This window comes from Ranitomeya variabilis, chromosome 5 (genome assembly GCF_051348905.1).
Source record: "Ranitomeya variabilis isolate aRanVar5 chromosome 5, aRanVar5.hap1, whole genome shotgun sequence".
NCBI classification, from domain to species: domain Eukaryota; kingdom Metazoa; phylum Chordata; class Amphibia; order Anura; family Dendrobatidae; genus Ranitomeya; species Ranitomeya variabilis.
In genome coordinates this window covers 75,352,629-75,365,096 of record NC_135236.1, presented here as the reverse complement: position 1 = coordinate 75,365,096, position 12,468 = coordinate 75,352,629, and the positions used below count along the sequence as shown (strand labels likewise).

General features: G+C 44.2%; 1 long non-coding RNA gene across 1 annotated transcript; it reads right to left on the bottom strand.

Moving 5' to 3' along the window:
- Nucleotides 1-6,687: 6,687 nt before the first annotated feature.
- On the bottom strand, nt 6,688-11,411 carry LOC143773319 (uncharacterized). Its single transcript, XR_013215141.1, has 3 exons — nt 11,315-11,411; nt 10,291-10,397; nt 6,688-7,345 (listed from the first exon to the last, which is right to left on the bottom strand). It is a non-coding gene; the product is annotated as an uncharacterized LOC143773319 (long non-coding RNA).
- Nucleotides 11,412-12,468: the final 1,057 nt, after the last annotated feature.

The window sequence follows — 12,468 nt, the reverse complement described above, 5'->3', positions numbered from 1 at the left end:
GGAGCATTAGAAAGCCCGAAAGGCATCACCAGGTACTCAAAATGGCCCTCGGGCGTATTAAATGCTGTTTTCCATTCATCGCCCTGTTTAATACGCCCCTCGAAGATCTATCTTGGTGAACCAACTAGCCCCCTTAATCCGAGCAAACAAATCTGACAGCAGAGGCAAAGGGTACTGAAATTTGACCGTGATTTTATTGAGAAGGCGGTAATCTATACAGGGTCTCAGAGAACCATCCTTCTTGGCCACAAAAAAGAACCCTGCTCCCAATGGTGACGAAGACGGGCGAATATGCCCTTTCTCCAGGGACTCCTTTATATAACTCCGCATAGCGGCGTGTTCTGGCACAGATAAATTGAAAAGTCGGCCCTTAGGAAACTTACTACCAGGAATCAAATTAAGGCTACGTTCACATTTGCGTTGTGCGCCGCAGCTTCGGCGCCGTAGCGCACAACGCAAACAAAAACGCGGCAAAACGCATGCACAACGCTGCGTTTTGCGCCGCATGCGTCCTTTTTTTCATTGATTTTGGACGCAGCAAAAATGCAACTTGCTGCGTCCTCTGCGCCCCGACGCGGGCGCCGCAGGGACGCATGCGGCGCCAAACGCAAGTGCACCGCATGTCCATGCGCCCCCATGTTAAATATAGGGGCGCATGATGCATGCGGCGCCGCTGCGGCGCCCGACGCTGCGGCGAGGACCGCAAATGTGAACGTAGCCTAATAGCACAATCACAATCCCTATGCGGAGGTAGAGCACTGGATTTGGGTTCATCAAATACATCCCGGTAATCTGACAAGAACTCAGGGACTTCAGAAGGAGTGGAAGAAGAAATTGACATCAACGGAACATCGCCATGTACCCCTTGACAACCCCAACTAGACAGACATTGATTTCCAATCCAATACTGGATTATGAACCTGTAGCCATGGCAAACCTAACATGACCACATCATGCAAATTATGCAACACCAAAAAGCGAATATCCTCCTGATGTGCAGGAGCCATGCACATGGTCAACTGAGTCCAGTACTGAGGTTTATTCTTGGCCAAAGGCGTAGCATCAATTCCCCTTAATGGAATAGGATACTGCAAAGGCTCCAAGGAAAAACCACAGCGCCTGGCAAACTCCAAGTCCATCACATTCAGGGCAGCCCCCGAATCCACAAATGCCATAACAGAGTAGGACGACAAAGAGCAAATCAGAGTAACAGACAAAAGAAATTTAGGCTGTACAGTACCAATGGTGACAGACCTAGCAAACCGCTTAGTGCGCTTAGGACAATCAGAGATCGCATGAGTGGAGTCACCACAGTAAAAACACAGCCCATTCTGACGTCTGTGTTCTTGTCGTTCAGTTCTGGTCAAAGTCCTATCACATTGCATAAGCTCAGGCCTCTGCTCAGAGGACACCGCCGAATGGTGCACAACTTTGCGCTCGCGCAAACGCCGATCAATTTGAATGGCCAAGGACATTGATTTATTCAAACCAGCAGGCGTGGGGAACCCCACCATAACATCCTTAAGGGCTTCAGAAAGACCCTTTCTAAAAATTGCTGCCAGGGCACACTCATTCCTCTGAGTAAGCACAGACCATTTTCTAAACTTCTGGCAATATACCTCCGCTTCATCCTGACCCTGACACAAAGCCAGCAAGATTTTCTCTGCCTGATCCACTGAATTCGGTTCGTCATAAAGCAATCCAAGCGCCAGAAAAAACGCATCTACATTAAGCAATGCAGGATCTCCTGGCGCAAGGGAGAATGCCCAGTCTTGAGGGTCGCCATGTAACAAAGAAATAATAATTTTTACTTGCTGAATGGGGTCACCAGAGGAGCGGGGTTTCAAAGCAAGAAACAGTGTACAATTATTTTTGAAATTCAGAAACTTAGATCTATCCCCAGAAAACAAATCAGGAATTGGAATTCTAGGCTCTAACATCGGATTCTGAACTACATAATCTTGAATGCTTTGTACCCTTGAAGTGAGTTGATCCACACAAGAGGACAGACCTTGAATATCCATATCTACACCTGAGTCCTGAACCACCCAGAGGTTAAGGGGAAAAGAGAGACAAAACACACTGCAAAGAAAAAAAAATGGGTTCAGAACTTCTCTTATCCCTCTTTTGAGATGCATTAACACTTTGTTGGGCCAGCTGTACTGTTATGGACCTGGTGGTTAGATGCACCCGGAATGACCTGATGGTTAAACTAGAAATCGGGACAAGCTCTGGGGAAGTGGGAACTCTGCTGACCGCAAACCCTACTCCTATCACACACACTAGAAATAGCCGTGGAGCGTAGCTAACTCTCCCTAGACGCCTCTTCACAGCCTAAGAGCTAACTACCCCTAAAGATAGAAATAGAAGCCTTACCTTGCCTCAGAGAAATTCCCCAAAGGAAAAGGCAGCCCCCCACATATATTGCCTGTGAGTTTAGAGGAAAGTCACAAACACAGGAATGAAACAGGTTTTAGCAAAGGAGGCCAGTCTTCTCTAAATAGTCAGAGGATAGAAAAGGGAACTATGCGGTCAGCACAAAAACTACAAAAACCACGCAGAGTATGCAAAAGGACCTCCACACCGACTCACGGTGTGGAGGTGCAACTCTGCACCCCCAGAGCTTCCAGCTAGCAAGGAAATATCATGATAGCAAGCTGGACTAGAATTAGCAGTACTAACAAATATATTCAGGAAGCAGTAACAACAAATTAACTAGCAGGGACTTAGCTTCTGCTGGAGTTGACAGGTCATCTGAGAAGTCCAAGAGAGATCTGAACCAATACTGAGACATTGACAGCTGGCATGAAGTAACGATCTGAGTGGAGTTAAATAGGGAAGCCAGCCTAGCAATAAACGAGGGCAGCTGAGAAAGCCAACCTCAAGGACCAGCAGTTCCACTCAAAGCCACCAGAGGGTGTCCAAGGACAGAACTCACCAAAGTACCATTCATGACCACAGGAGGGAGTCCGAGAAAGGAATTCACAACAGTTGGCGTTTGGAGATTTGTTCATGAGATTGTTGTTTGGAGTTTTGTTTGTGTGCACATCCTCATTGTCTCCTATTTGTTTTCTCTTTCCTTTAACTGCCCTGCGTTCCACTCTGTTGTTTGGTGAGTGTATTTTGTATGAAAGTTATTTTCAGTTATCTATGTCCATCTTGCCTTATTTGTCTGGTTAGTGTTATCTTATATATTTTGGCTTCTCAACTCCCTGGGTGGTGCAGGGGACAGATAAGGGTTGTTATAGTTGCATATAAAAGACACGTGAACCCAGCGTCTCCACCTTCAGAAGTAATCTGGGGAACAGGGATAGCCTAGGGCATCCCTAGTTTCGGGACATGGTTAGCACCCACAGTCACAGAGAATTTGATGGAGTTGTTTGCAGGCACCATTTAGCACTTGCAGAGTCCTTGAGGTGCCAAGAGAATAGAAAACCCCCACAAAGTGCGTGCATCAGTAAGTGCATATGTAAGTTGTGTAGAATACATCAGGTTGGCATACGTAAGTTGTGTAGAGTACATCAAGTCCTGCAATAAATTAGATTAAATCAGAAATACATTTAGTTGTCCGTGAAAGTGTGGTACAGTTTGAAACAGTGTTTTTTTGGGTCAGGTGTTGCATTGCCAAGTGGTGTCCTTTCTTAGCCCCCTCCTGTAACACACTTTGCACTTTTTTTGTGACCTGCATCTCTTTGCAGTTCAGGGACCTCACATGGAAAATGTTGCCCTGGTACTATACGGGCACTTTCAGTTCCAGAAGGACTGGGGCCTGCTCTTTCCGGACTTCCAAATATTAGGGCCTTGAAATGCCGGTCTACACTGCAGATCGTAATAGCACATAAGCATTATACATTGCCTTCTGTACAATGTGAATGGCCAGCTTCTTGTACCACACATTAGATTTCTGCATGGCATTGTAGGGATGGAGGACTTGATCAAATAGATCAACTCCCACCATGTTCTTAGTGTACCCCAGGACATAGTCTGGTTTGGGGACCTGTGCAGTGGTACCTCGTACAGCGGTGGGTATGCTACCATAACCACATATGTTGGTCAAGATAAGGACATCCCTCTTGTCCTTGTATTTGGCCACCAGCATGCTGTGCCTACATTGGGCTGGCTCTACTCTCACTGTTTCTGAGCAGGAGCCCAATAGTTGACTTTAGGAGTCCTCTCTGATATTTGCGCACAGTACCACAAGCTGCTGTAGCTCTGGCAAAGAGGGATTTGAAGAGTGGGATGCTTGTGTAGAAGTTATCTATATAGAGGTGATAACTCTGATCTAGCAGTAGATGCCCCAATTCCCACAAATTTTCCTCTCATTCCAAGACAGGGGAGCATTAATGGGGATAAATCTGGGTGTCCTTCTGTCATGGGGATACCATGCTAGAAAAGGGCCAGAAGATCACAGCCTCTGGTTATACAAACCACTGCACCTGTTAGATTTGCTTCACCTTCTTATTAGCAGTGCAGGTTTTCCTTGCTTTGTTACTGCAAGGTTTAATCAGTTCTAGCTATCTCCTGGAACACTCTGTCCTGACTTGTCTCAGCTGTTCTGTGTTGTCCACTTCTCTCAGGTATATATGCTCAACAAAATCAAGTAACACTCACCTCTTCGCTTACTGCTGCTCACTTTCTGCCATCTTTTTCTCTTCTTTCCGCCGTAGCGCTCTGCATCTTTGACATTTTCACTATAGGTCAGTACTTCCGGCTGCGTCCAGGCCTTAGAGGTTGCTGCCCTTTGTAAAGTCACAACTCAGTGACGTCATGATGTCCTCTGTGACCTTGTGATGTGAAATGACTTCCGAGTCTTGAATGCAGGCAGAATTGCTGGCTTATGATGAAGAGGCTACAGATGCATCATGCGACAGCCGACCACCGATGATGGGGAGTGCCACATCTCGTTATCCTATAGAGTGCCAACCTCAGCGGTTAGGTAGAATCAGTGTAGGCAATTAGTTAGGGATTTAGGCTACTTTCACACTAGCGTCGGTATGGGGCCGTCGCCATGCGTCGGCCCGACGTACCGACGCACGATGTGAAAGAAATGAACAACAGGGGCAGCGGATGCAGTTTTTCAACGCATCCGCTGCCCCATTGTAATGTCCGGGGTGGAGGAGGCGGAGTTCCGGCTGCGCATGCGCGGTCGGAAATGGCGGACACGACGCACAAAAAAAGTTACATGGAACTTTTTTTTGTTGTGCTGATGGTCCCCCAAAACACGACGCATCCGTCGCATGATGGATGCTACGTGTGGCCATATGTCGCAATGCGACGCTAATGCAAGTCTATGGAGAAAAAACGCATCCTGTGGGCAACTTGCAGGATACGTTTTTTCTCCAAAACGACGCATTGCGACGTCCGCCAGACGACGCCAGTGTGAAAGTAGCCTTACAGTCATATATATCTATCTGTTTATGGTTTACTGTACATTGTGTATAAGTATTTGTATACCAATATAGAAGCGATTACTTTTATCAGGCTTTGTATGGTTTAATCTAATTGAAAGTGCAATTTTGCATCCCCTCTTTTAACGTTGTTTTTTACACTGGGAATTTGTGTTTTTATACTTTAGTAACAAAAGATTAGTTTTAAGATATTTTATGTTCACACAAGCAACAAGAAGAGACCTACTGGTCAGGTTAAATAGCGTCGTAGTTTTACAGTTTGGTTTGTTACAAATATGGTGATACTAAATATGTATATTTATTATTTTTTATGGAAGACGTGTGAGACAAATACCACAATAATATACTGCAATAGATTGAAATCACTTTATTGGTGAAATAAGTGAAAGTAAGCAAAATGCGATATAACCTTTGTATATATTGTGTGGCAGTCCTGAGGTGGAATACCTGGACGGAACTTTCATTCTCAATTCACAGGTAAACTCTCTTCAGTGAATACAGATTTTGCCATTACTGAGATAGGATATGATTCAATTTTTATAAATAAAAACAGCAAGGCCAAGCGATATCAAAAAACAAGGTGTCCATAAAGAGAATGACCAGATCACATCACCTTATAAATATCACAACTGTGTCACCAATTATACTGATATATCTATGACCCTGCTAGGGAGCCTAATGTTGTGCATCAAAGCATCAAAGACTGTTATAATTATCCTCTGCTGTAGATATGTAAAGGTAATAGTAGTCCGTACACAATTCTCCCTATCCACATAGGCGTTTCGCCCCCCGGAAGAAGATCTGGGGTGCACGAAGGAGAATTGATCAGCTCACACACCGCACCATTTGGCCTGCTTGGGGATTTACTGCCTAAGGTATTGTTACCCTAGCCGGGTCATAGATATGTCAGTATAATTGGTGACACAGTTGTGATATATATAAGGTGATGTGATCTGGTCATTCTCTTTATGGACACCTTGTTTTTTATGTCGCTTGGTCTTGCTGTTTTTATTTATAAAAATGTAATAAAGATTTGTATACATTCTATTATATGGTTCTCTTCTTGCCGCTGGTATCATGTAAGTCCGCTTTGGATTGTATATGCATAATTTAGAATCACCCACTTTTTTCATCCATTAAAATTAAAGAAATAAAAATGTAAAAAAAAAGCATATTTGGTATTGCGATGCCTATAAGTATATGTTTTATAAAAATCTAAACTATATTAACCCATATGTTAAATGCTACAGAGAGGAAAAAAAATTCCAGAATTAAGTAAGTTTTTATGGTTGCCACAACTTTTTTAAAAAAGTGCATTGTATGTACCCCAAAATGATATCAATAAAAACGTCAGGTTGCAACACAAAAAACAAGTCTCACACAGCTTGTGGCGAAAACAAGCCTCTCTGACCTTTCCCGTCACCTGTGCACTGCAGTACTTTACACTGGCCTCAACAGGAAGCAAGGAAGAGGACGTCATATGAAGATGGGAGGCGCTGGACCCGGACCTCGACACCCATCGGACCGGACCGCATGACCGCCCCCCAAGTTGAGTATAATAAAACTTGTTTTTCTTATCTTTCAGGATACATCGGGGGCTTATCTACAGCATTACAGAATGCTGCTGATAAACCCCTAATGGCGGTGGCCGCAGCTTATATGCGAAAAAGTAGGTGACAGGTTCCCTTTAAGGAGAGGTGAGACTAGTCCAGCTTCATTTCAGTTTGGTTCTTTCCACACCGATTTAGTCGTATGTACACCCGGGTGCTCTGTGATTGATCTTCACAGCTCCCTGTGGCAGCATCAACAGCGATCACACCGTGGGTCCAAAAGTCAATGTGGATGATCTTCTCCTGTGAACATTTTTCAGTTAATCTCAAACTACAATCCTTGTCATCATTTTGCAGTCTAATTTCCATTTGTGGACTTTTCTTCTACTGCAAAGAGAATACAAATGCCAAATAAATGTCAAACAGGAGAATGTTCAAGGGTTTTATAAAGTGATTGCTAAGACATGAAATCACTTTTTGATTGGTGGTTGATCGCCAATCAATCAAGTAACTACAAAATGCTATTTCTTAGTGGTCAGGGACTGCCTCTGCCAGCAATTCTGCAGCCTCTGCTCAGGCCACATTAACAGAGCAGCAGCTTCTTTTCCGCCCTTCTCTGTTGATGGGGCGTGACTACTGACATCATACTGATTGACAGCCCTCTCTCCCACTGCCTGACTGCGAGAAGCCCACTGCCAATCAGCATGATGCCAGCAGTCACCCCTGATGATAGCGCAACCTGGAAGAGGAAGAAATGCCCTATTGACATGGAGCAGCTGAATCACTGGCAGGAGCGGTCAATAATCACTTTGAGCTGGCACCGGGTACAACAGGCTGGTAGTTACAAAATTTTTAGGCACTTAACAAAGAAAAAAAAAAATAATAATGGATAATCTCTTTAAGGCCACGTTCACACGTTCAGTATTTGGTCAGTATTTTACATCAGTATTTTTCAGCCCAAACCAGCTTACACCTATCTCTGACAGCAGCAATTGGCTCTGTCTCCGATCGCTGGCATTTAACCACTAAAAAGCTGCTGTCCGTTTCCGACAGCAGCATTTAAGTGTTGTGATCCTATTAGGAAGCCCGCTTAGGCACCCATCGCCCCTTTGTGACATGATCGTGGAGAAACAATGGGTTATCGTGGCATCTCCGTGCCTACTGAAGATGCCCATTGCCATCATTTTTGTATTCTTAGATTATGATCCTCACTATGTGCAGTCTATAGTACATGTAATTAAACTATTACAAACTCAAGACTGAATGAAAAAAATACACAGAAAGTAATAGAAAAAAGTTTAAAAAAAAATGACATAATTAAAAAATAAAACAAACTGATTTGATTCACACCTCACCTTTTCCCAAGACAAAAAAATAGAGAAATTAAAAAAATAAACATATTCTGCATCACTACATCCATAAAGAACCAATCTTCAAAGTATGAAACTGTTTAACCCTTACAGCAATTGTTGTAAAGACACCTGATTTCTTGTTTTTTCATTTCTGCAACTTCCCCCAAAAATGTAATAAAAAGGAATCAAACAATATGTACTGCAAAATGATACAAATAAAAACTACAGCTCGCCACATGAAAAATCAAATCTTCACGCAACTCAAAAGATGGAAAAATAAAAAAGTAAGTTATGGATATTGAAAAATGGTAACACAAACCAATTTTTTAGAATTGTTTTTGTTGAGGTTTTTTTTTTTAAATTTTTTCAGTACGCTGTATGATAAAGTGAAGGGTGTCATTCAAAATTACAACTCTTTGCTCCTCAAAAATAAAGCCCTTTAGTGCAACAAATAAAAATTGTTTGCAGCAGTAAGAAATTAAATAACAGGGTTCCATTGACTGTTAAGTCAGAAAAGTAAATTTAGAAATCTGTTGGATCAGTCCACAAGCGGGCAGAGAATTTTTCGTCTCTTCCTGGTCACCGGATGTGGGATGTTTTCTGGTGGCCTCTTTTTCACCACAGTCTTATGTGGTCACTACGGCTCTTAGGCCTCTTTCACGCGTCCAGATAATTCCGGTACCGGAGAAATCGGTACCGGAGTTATCCGTGTCCATGTGTCCGTGTGCTCACGTGGCACATCAGTGTGGCACACGTGCGGCATCCGTGTGCCGCCTGAGGACCACACGGACCATGAAGGAGAGACAGCGCTACAGTAAGCGCTGTCCCTCCCGCTGTGGTGCTGAAGGCGGCATTCATCTCTTCTCCCCCGCAGGAGAGAAGAGATGAATGATCAATTTTTTTATTTTTTTTTTAAATAAAGTTGCTGGGACCTCCCGCCTCCCATCCCCAGTGTGCCGTCCGGCCCCTTGCAGAAGAAATACCCACCCGGCTCCCGCGATGTCTCCTCTCTCCTCTCAGCGCTGGCCCCTTCTCTTGTGTGAGCGGTCACGTGGGACCGCTCATTACAGTGAGGAATATGCGCATATTCCTCACTGTAATGAGCGGTCCCACGTGACCGCTCACACAGGAGAAGGGGCCAGCGCTGAGAGGAGAGAGGAGACATCACGGGAGCCGGGTGGGTATTTCTTCTGCAAGGGGCCGGACGGCGCACTGGGGATGGGAGGCGGGAGGTCCCAGCAACTTTACTTTTAACAAAAAAAAAATGATCGTTCATCTCTTCTCTCCTGCGGGGGAGAAGAGATGAATGCCGCTTTCAGCAACACAGCGGGGGGGACAGCGCTTAATGTAGCGCTGTCTCTCCTGCGGGCAATATGTGCACACGGAGGAGAGTGCACACTGTTCTCCGTGTGCACGTGTGCAGGACGTATTGCTGTACGTGCTGCCGGAGAAACACAGACATGTCTCCGTGTTTTGCACACGGACACACGGTCCGTGAAAACACGGAGACATGTGCATAGACCCATTCATTTGAATGGGTCTACGTGTGTCAGTGTCTCCGGTACGTGAGAAAACTGTCACTACACGTACCGGAGACACTGACGTGTGAAAGAGGCCTTAAATGGAGAGGGTTCCCTCTTAGGATTTACTGAGACCACACATGATCAATGATTTTAAATAGATTGCCCACTACTTTATCATTGATGACCTGTCCTTAGAGTAGGTCATCAATGTCTGATTGGTCGGGGTCCGACATGCAGCACCCCCGCTGATCAGCAGTTCTTGGTGTTGGCGCTGACTGCACAGTCTTCTGCAAATGAGCATTTCTGGATGGCGTCCGAGAACAGTGGGGGTGCCGGGTGTCTAATCGTGACCAATCCTATATTGATGACCTATCCCAAGGACAGGTCATCAATGATAAAGTAGTGGACAACCTCTTTAAGATATGAATCTTATAGTAACAGTAATATAATAACTCACCAGCACTGCCAGAAGAATGATGGAAAACACTATGACCACCGGTATGCTAATCAAAGCAAAGTGAATACGACTTCTGTAACCTCTGGAGTGGGGATCATCCATCTTGTCTGTAAAATAAAGAGAAGTCATCACTTTCCAATGTACGGATACATTTGCAGGACAGGAAATCACATCACAGAGCAATAACTACATACAAGGCGCAGCGCCCTGTTACCCAGTCACATAGTATATGGAGGCCGTAGATGATACTTCCAATAGTTGGCAATGCATAATATGTAGTAAGCGCTATAGACACAAAAATAGGGGTCACAATGTCCAGTGTGAATAAAATAAGACTGCATGTGTGGACACTAGTCCATTCACTTCTACGGGAGCAGTAGTGCTCATGTGGGACCACCGTTCAATTCACTTCATTGAGGTTGGTCGTGCGTATGCATGGCCACCCCTCTATTCACATCTATGGCTTTGTAAGGGCAGTAATGCTCATGCATAACTTACACTCATTTCAGTTTTTTTTCCTTGAATCCGCATGCTCGACCGCCACTCCATTCACTTCTACGGGAACTGTAGTGAAATGTGTGATTACTCCTCCATTAACTACTACTGATCTATAGTAGTGCCCATGCGCCACCATTTCAGTAAATCAGAAGCAGGAGGTGGCCTCCATATGCAAATGAGGAGACGTAATCAATCTCTTGCCGCACCAAGGGTACACCAAACCCCGTCACTTGCATGCAAATTAAAAGTGATTTTCTCATGCACCATACCCGTAATAGGTGCAGTGCTAGTGTGCTTGTTATAGGGGCTAAGTCCCCTACAGCACTGTATTGTCCACTTAAAATGCATTTAGGTGGTGACGGACTCCCTCTAAGGCGCTGTCACATAATCTGTAAACAAGCCTTCACAAGAACACTTGTTCCCAATTATTGACTTTTCAATTCACCAGGAGGTGCAGACTAGATTTTGTATAGCCCAGTAAAGTGAACACCAATGACCAGAGATATCACAAGCATCAGATTCCTACCTGACGGGATCAGGACACATATGTTAGTGATGTTTCTTGGGAGAATCAGGGTCCCATTACCAGTACGGCCTTCACTTTCACCCAATATCACTTTGGCTGCATTCAGGCGCTTTATTTGATCACAATGACTGTGTGTTCCATTAAGGTCTAGAGAAGAAGCAGAAACAGTAATTTAATAATAAGTAGTCAAAGCCTATAAAACAAATGGATTAATGGGAAGACGGGTGCCAGGGCACTGCAATACATATATGGGTCTGTCCCTACAAACTAACATTGTCCCTACAAAGTGACACACTATGCTTGAGGAAGAGAATGGTAATTGGTAATGCCCAGATGTCAATTTATAAATACATTTCCAGGAGAAGTTACAAGGGGGCCTTATCTTAAGTAGTTTAACTCCTTAGCGACATCTGTCATAGCCCATTTCATATAGTGCAGATGGCGGATGTGTTATATAACTGGTTTATGAGAGTAACTACTGAGATCAAAGCTAGTTCGGTCACCTTTTGGCTCCCCCATGACATGACATTGGGGGTGCAATGGTGTTGACTTTGCAACCTTGGATTTGCCTTGACCATTCGTTTGCCTAGCCCTTTTTGCCATGGTCTGCTACCATCTTGGAATTCTGACCTTGGATTATGCTTTTGTCTCACCGCTTTGTCTATGACATACCCTCCTGGCTTTTGACCTTGGACCACTTGACTACCCATCCTTACGGCTTGGCCATGAGCAGTGACTAGCATCACACCTTTGATATATTTTCTGCATTTAACCTCCAATGGAGAGACTTGACCGTGAAACTGTGACCAAGGAGAAGTCAGAAATCCTAGCAATGACATGGCCTTCCTGAGGGTCATGGTGGGATTCTTTATTGCCTTCAACACCTGGTCTGACACCTTTTTCATGTTGAAAAGTCAACCCAGATTTGTTAAGGGTGTTCTGATACCTTTTGTAACAATTCACGGAGTCATTGATAAACCAAAGGAAAGGGCCATGAGCTTAAAATGCTTGATCCTCTCATTGGCTAGATCCACTCTTAGGAACTTCTGATCTTCTATGTTGATTGGAATATGATAAAAAATATGCATCCTTTAAGTCTAGAACGATAATATAACAGCCCGGAAAGCTTTATGGTCGATTTTATATTTTCCATC